Consider the following 7,758-nt stretch of genomic DNA (forward strand, 5'->3'; position numbering starts at 1 on the left):
TAGAAATAATGTCAAGCAGACAATTTCCCACTTATAGAAGACAGCAAGAAGAGAGTTCAGGAATGGGAGAAGGGGAAATTCAAGGCAGATGTCAGGAAGTATCCTTTCATATGGAGGATAAAATGCTTGGGAAAGAAGCCTCGGTAGAAAGGTCAAAGGTGATGTGAACTCCTTGGATACTGGGACAAACATGATTCAAAATTAAGTAAAATAAAGCAAATGTTTAAAATGGGCAGCATAAATCACAGAGGAAACATTAATTTTATATTTTAACTTTCTGAATTTTAGTTTCAATTAAACATCTTCAAAGTGAATAAAATTTTTTAAAAGATAATGTATCATAATTCTTTTAATTAATTTTTAGTATCGAAAGAAGGAAATGGTAGTGATTTTATTAAGTGGCTTTTTTCAAGTCATTCATTCAACAAAGTAATTCTGGTATGAACATCATCTTCTTCATTCTGATCTGCTAGTCACAGCAGTATCTTGAATCATGTACCAATGTTTTTCCTCTGAATTTTGTCAACTATAATTATTAAAGTCATAGAATTACAGTTTTAAGAACATCTAGTACTCTAAATAACATTTTATTTAATACTTTGAGATTATGGAAATTTAAATGTATACTTAATAAACTGTGGCCAGAGCTCAAAATTGAACTTTCTGGCACCTCCTAAGATGGTCACATACTGGAAAGATTCAGAACTAATAGTCCACAATTCTTTTCTTCCCACAAGTACTTAACAACACCTACCTTTTATTTGAACATGTTAGTACCTAAAATTGTTATGGCTCTGAAATTCTCATTTTTTTAAAAAAAAATAATTTTATAGAACATAATCTAAGCATTTTTCCTACCTTCAGCTTGAAACAAATTAAAAATAACATAAAAATGATAGATCAGTTTATTACTTCCATTATATATTAATATTTGAGAACCAAAATAAGTTTTATTTTATACCAATCACATGCTGTAATATTAATGGCTTTTAACAATATTGAAAAAAATATTTATTGAAATCACAACATACTGGTAATGGTTTTCCTATAAAAATACCAATAATGTGATAGCAATATTTCATAGGAATGAATTTGAGAGATGTTTTTGTTTTAAGAATATGTATGCTGAGGTATGTGTGTCCACATCTGTATCCAGTAGGCGTCTAGGCATCAACATGGGATGACAAACTGAAAACCATAACACCTATAAGTCGAAATTAGGCCCTTTCAGAAGATAAGTCCCTGGAACTTTGATCTTGCCATTCTTAAATTTCAGGAACATGGAAAACAAATTCGTAATAAAATGAAAAAATTACTTAAAGCATTTACTTCCCATGTGTTATACAAACAGCTGCAGAAACATACATTGCTCAGCTGGTGTTGGATTTTTCACCTTCCCTTGGGAAGACATGTGCAAATGTCTATTCACACCAGGTAGTTCACTGACTATAGATCACAGGAACTATTTTATTCAAGTACAGCATAATATACCAGTGAGTGTATTAGGGCTGCTTATAAGAGCATGAATAGTTCAAAGGCTGAAACATCACCAAAATCCCAGTAGAGAGTGGGGACTCCTGAATGTTGCAGCTAGGAGCACAATGTAAAAAGTTCTAGGTAACTCTGGCAGGCAGAGAGTCTTCTACGGGCAGCAATTCCTTCTGCTTACACAACCACAATGAGGGATCTTGAGAATTTTACATCAGGAACTTGCTGGGATTAATGGTTTTTTATTTAATTCCTCAGTCTTGAAGAGTGTCTCCAAGATAGTGAATGACCCAATACTAAGAAAATATCTACATAACTTTTCTACTTTTCTACTTTTTTTTCTACCTTTGCAGAATATTTTCTGAATAGATTTCCCTTTTATTATCCTTTCATTTTTGAATATATGAAATGTTTTTTTTAACTGGTCAACATTTAATAATAAGGAAATTTCAGAAAGATATAAAACCTATACTTTCCACTCTTCAATATCTTACTTTTTTCTGTGTAAAAATTATTTATCAATGTATTTCTTGATATGTAAATGCTACTATTACCAAAGCTGATGAAATATTTGGGTAGCATTTCCTATCCTGCCTTTTGTCAAAACCAAAAACCTGAGAACAATTTTTTTCATTGTATGTTTTGTTCTTTTCCTTAGATTTTAAAAATTCTTTCTGTCCATATCTAGGAAGGTGAACATCCAAACTGGCTAGGCTCCCACAAAGCCAGAACATGAAGTAGGATCAAAACCTAGGACTTTTGGATGCTCAACTTACTAGACCTGGATGGAGGTGGGGGTTCCTTGGACTTCCCACAGGACAGGGAACCCTGATTGCTTTTCGGGCTGAGGGGGGGGGACTTAATTGGGGGAGGGGGGGAAATGGGAGGCGGTGGCGGGGAAGAGACAGAAATATTTAATTAATAAATAAAATAATAAAAAAAAAGAATTAAAAAAAAACCTAGGACTTACCACAGGTCAGGGAACACTGACTGCTCTTTGGACTGGAGAGGGAGGGGGAGAGGAGTGGGGGGAGGGGGAGAAGGATGGGAGGAGGGGGAGAAGGGTGGGAGGAGGGGGAGAAGGGTGGGAGGAGGGGGAGGGAAATGGGAGGCTGGGAGGAGGTGGAAACTTGTTTTTTTTTCTTCCTTTTCTCAATAAAAAAAATGGAAAAAAAAATTCTTCCTGTATTTTTAAAGCAGGGCTTTGCCTGTTCCCATTGAACTACTCTGCTGCCAGCAAATACTTCTTCCTCTAAAGTGTCGCCGACTTATTTGCTGATAGGTCTTTTTTGTCCTAAAATTTAAGTCACAAACTACTATGTCTCATATGGATCACACATCACCCTGAGTCAAAATTCAAATTCACATTTTCAGACTTAAAGTTGAATCTTTTTCCTTTTGCAAATATTTGCTATTGGTGTCTATTAACACATCATACTTTTTTTTTTTTTTTTTTGATTTTCGAGACAGGGTTTCTCCGTAGCTTTTGGTTCCTGTCCTGGAACTAGCTCTGGTAGACCAAGCTGGCCTCGAACTCACAGAGATCCGCCTGCCTCTGCCTCCCGAGTGCTGGGATTAAAGGCGTGCGCCACCACCGCCCAGCTACATCATACATTTCTGAATCATCTTCTTTTGCTCTCAACTTAATTAGCCTTCCAATAAAGTGACCATCCTTCATATTGCATGAGATTTTATAGTTATCTATGAAGAGGAAACACTGTGATAATATAAATAATAAAAATCAGCTTCTATGACCATATATATAGATATAGATAGATATACATATACATATACATATGTGTGTACGTATATATAGTTGTACAGTTTATAATTGATGGTAACATTAGTAAGGACTACTCTAATAAGCACAGCATCATTTTAATACACTAGCTGACAGATACCTTAGATCCATCCACTGAGGATACACATTCATTAGTTTAGAGCAGATGCTGGGAGTTCCAATCCTCAGATTTCAATAATATTCAGAGAAGTTGAGAGCTCACATAGACAAGGAAGGGCACAGTAAACAGAAAAATCAAATAAACTAGAACCAAGGAAAACTTTCTTCTTACATGCTGCTTTGATATATTTAATATCTTGTCAGTGAACCTTGAACACATGGCTTCTACTGAGTAGAACTCTTATTGATTTCACATAACTCTGGTGATGCATGAAAGAAAAATGTTTGTAAGTCTGTCATAAGGAATTAACCTATGTGCATACATTGGAGAAAACATAACTTCAACTGATTAGTTGTGAAATGTATGTATTCATTTCACTATTTGAGGAACTTTTCAGATCAAGAAACTTGATACGGAATTCCATCCTACCCTTTAAAGATTGGTTTCAGAATTTGCCAGATACCTAAATCTGATGATGATCAAGTCCCTCACAAAAAATGTTACTGTATTTGCATATAACCTATACAAATCTTCTTGTATGCCTTAAGTCTTCTCTAGATTACTTGTAGTACATAGCATAATGTAAATGATATGTAAATAGTTGCTATACCACAATGTTTAGGCAGTAAATGTGTATGCACATTTTATACAGATGCAACTAAAAACATACATTCCATAGCTTACTGGTTAAATCCACAGATGTTGACCTATAGATACAAAGAAAAATACTGTATATATACTTGGTTTCAAAATTAACCCATTGTTATACATTCTATAACTTTTATAAAGTTACATAAAAACAAAAAATTGGACATTTATGTTATCTACAAATTCTTCTGTGGTTACGAAACATTTTTGGTGTGTTTGGAGGTTTATAAAAGGAAATTAAACACCTTTGTTGAGATCATTTTATGCCTTCAAAATCAATCACTTAAACAATTTACTAATCAATAAATTCAAGTCACTATGCCAGAGTATGCATCATACAGGTCATCAAAATTAATAACTTAAGGTGTTTAGATTATAGGAGAAAACATAATAGTAGCTATTGTACCAAGTTCATTTAAGTGTTCTTTAATCTTGCCTGGTCATTTAAAAGACCCAAAAGTTATCAGGGAGAATAAAATGAGAGACATTTAGATTGACTTCCGGTGGGATGTTGGTCATGGGAAATTGGGCTATAGAAAAGACTGCATTAATATGTCTAAAGCAATAGACAAGGATGGAAAAAGAGCTGAAGCTTTAGGTGACAGAGGACAGAATGACCCTGAGATCTCTTCACACATAGAGCTGGGTCTCATCCTGAGTACAAGCTAACACAACATAAGAGCATTTGCTTCCTGGAATGCATGGGAGTGACCCAACATGAAATATGTTGGTTCATAAAGAGAGCAATGGCAAGAATGTATTTTCCTGAGTTCATTTCTCAAGCCTCAAACCTTCCAGGAAGACCAAGTTTCTCTTAATTGTTGAGTATAAGACTGTGCTCACCAGTGAGTACTTTGGCAAGAAATTAAGTTACATGTATATGAGAAATATTCCATCAATAACGTGGAGTTGCACTTTTATTAAATTGAATCAATCAGTAATTTTCAACAAAAAAAATGACCTTGCTTTAGTTTAAGCCATACTGGAATTATGACAATTTTTCATTCGATATCTAGTGTAAACACCAAAATTTGAAATAGAAATGTTTTAGAAGATGTTATTATCCTAAGAATTTAAATTTTAAGTGAAAATATAAACCTAATTCAGAGAAAAACAGCGGTAAAAAAACAATGACATCGTGAATTTTGCATGCAAATGGATGGAAATAGAAAACACTATCCTGAGTGAGGTAAGCCAGACCCAAAAAGATGAACATGGGATGTACTCACTCATAATTGGTTTCTAGCCATAAATAAAGACATTGAGCCTATAATTTGTGGTCCTAGAGAAGCTAAATAAGAAGGTGAACTCAAAGAAAAACATATAGTCATCCGCCTGGATATGGGAAGTAGACAAGATTGCCGGGCAAAAACTGGGAACTTGGGGGTGAGGTGGTGTGGGGGTAAGCGGTAATGGGGTGAGAAAAGTGAGAAGGGGAGGATGGGGGAGCTTGGGGGAATGGGATGATTGGGATAAAGGAAGGGTGGATATGGGAGCAGGGAAGTATATATCCTAATTAAGGGAGCCATCTTAGAGTTGGCAAGAGACTTGACTCTAGAGGGGCTCGCAGGTGTCCAGGGAGATGTCCCCAGATAGTACCTTGGCAACTGAGGAGAGGGAGCCTGAAATGACCTTATCCTATAGCCATACTGATGAATATCTTGCATATCATCTTAGAACCTTCATCTGGTGATGGATGGAGATAGAGACAGAGACCTACATTGGAGCACTGGACTGAGCTCCCAAGGTCCAAATGAGGAGCAGAAGGAGGGAGAACATGAGCAAGGAAGTCAGGACCACGAGGGCTGCACCCACCCACTGTAACAGTGGAGCTGATCTATTGGAAGCTCACCAAGGCAGCTGGACTGGGACTGAATAAGCATGGGATAAAACCGGACTCAGAACATGGTGAACAATGAGGGCTGATGAGAAGCCAAAAACAATGGCACTTGGTTTCGATCCTATTGTATGAACTGGCTTTGTGGGAGCCTAGCCTGTTTGGATGCTCACCTTCCTAGACATGGAAGGAGTGGGAAGGACCTTGGACTTCCCACAGGGCAGGGAATCCGGACTTCCTTCAGACTGGAGAGGGTGGGGGAATGGGGTAGGGGGAGGGGGAAAGAAGAGGGAGGAGGGGGAGAGGAGTGGGAGAGGAGTGGAGGGAGGGGGAGAGGAGGGGGAGGAAGGTAGGAGGCAGAAATTGTTTTCAACAAAAAAATAAATAAATAACAAGATTAAAAATACAGAATATATCTAAAAAGAAAAATTTCCCATATATTCTTCAAATGATATACCATGTTGTAGCTAGTTAACTGCAGACTGTATTGTCTTTATGCCATAAAGTTTAGAATGTTTTCATATTATTTAATTATTTAATTAATACATGTTAACTCTGTCTATAAAGAAAAACAATATTGTGAATGTTTAAAAGTCTATATATACTCTACAACCCACTCACTAAAAATGCAAATACTTATCCAAGTATGTGTTGCTGTAATCTCTTTAAAACTATAAATTTCACCCTCAAAATGAGTGTAATATAATAAAGATTTTAAATTACTGTACTTGGCCATTTTTAATTTTTTCACTTTTAGTATTTCCAGGTACTTAGTTTTAATAACAGGTAAAAAGTCCTCCATCAAACACACACACACACGGGGGGGGGGGTATTTATTTGATTCCATTTCTTACTGGACTGTAAATACCATGAATTTGAGGAACACACCGAACTTATCATATCTTAATAACTACAGAATGTCTCCTCTACTCTATTCATGCTTTACCTACAAAGTAAGAAATGGGAGAGGGAAGAGAAGAAGGAAAACAGAAGATCAGCAAGAAATGAATGAAAGCACCCTCTTGAGAAACACATTCTAGTGGAAATAGACATGCGCCATGCACATAGCTTAAGAGAGTTGTGAGAAGCTTTTGGTGAGAAGCAAGGAGTGGAGAGTAAAGACACTAACATGAAAAGGGGGCAACAGCATGTGTAGGTTTGAGGGATGGGAGTGAGAGGCTACCAGGAACACAGGAAAGAGTGCATGAAAAGGGAGGTTTTAAAGGACAAGAATCTTTAGTTAGAAATGAGCTCACTTTGGATTCAGTGTTTCACCCAAGGTGCAAGTGATGTAGAATGTAACTATGGATGTAAATTAGACTCAGGAAGTCTTGCTATGTTTTTTATATTGCGTGAACTAAGTTTGGGTTTTAGGTTCATATTATTTATTAACTTATTTTATACTTAATCTAATTTCTAAATACTTTCGAAGAAAATCAAAAGTTTCCTTGCTTTTAAAAAAAAATTCAACTTGCTTTTTCTTAGTTTATATAGTGGACGTATTTGTTAAACGTACATCTATGTGACATAATTTATCATTCTGCCATTAGAAATTTGAGCTAGTCTGGAGTATAAGACCCTCTAAATAATAACTATGGACTGTAATTCAGTAAGTCACGGTACTTACCCAAGTACTGGGCAGGGCCTCTGTCTCTCTAAACTCCCACCTGTTGCTGAATCCTTTCTACAACATCGCCACCAAGTGGTTGTAGAACCCCAATGGGAAGAACTCGCCTGAGTTTTCTTTTCTTTTTTTTTTTTTTGAAAAAAAATATTTTTCTCTGCATATTAAACTGTATTGAGTTTAACTTCAAAAATAATCAATTAAAAAGTGACATATTTAACTAAAAATGTCTATTAGCTTTTAATCAAGTTATCCAAGTC

This window comes from Microtus oregoni, unplaced genomic scaffold, assembly GCF_018167655.1.
Source record: "Microtus oregoni isolate MIOR12 unplaced genomic scaffold, Mior012 000030F_ref0000283, whole genome shotgun sequence".
NCBI classification, from domain to species: Eukaryota; Metazoa; Chordata; class Mammalia; order Rodentia; family Cricetidae; genus Microtus; species Microtus oregoni.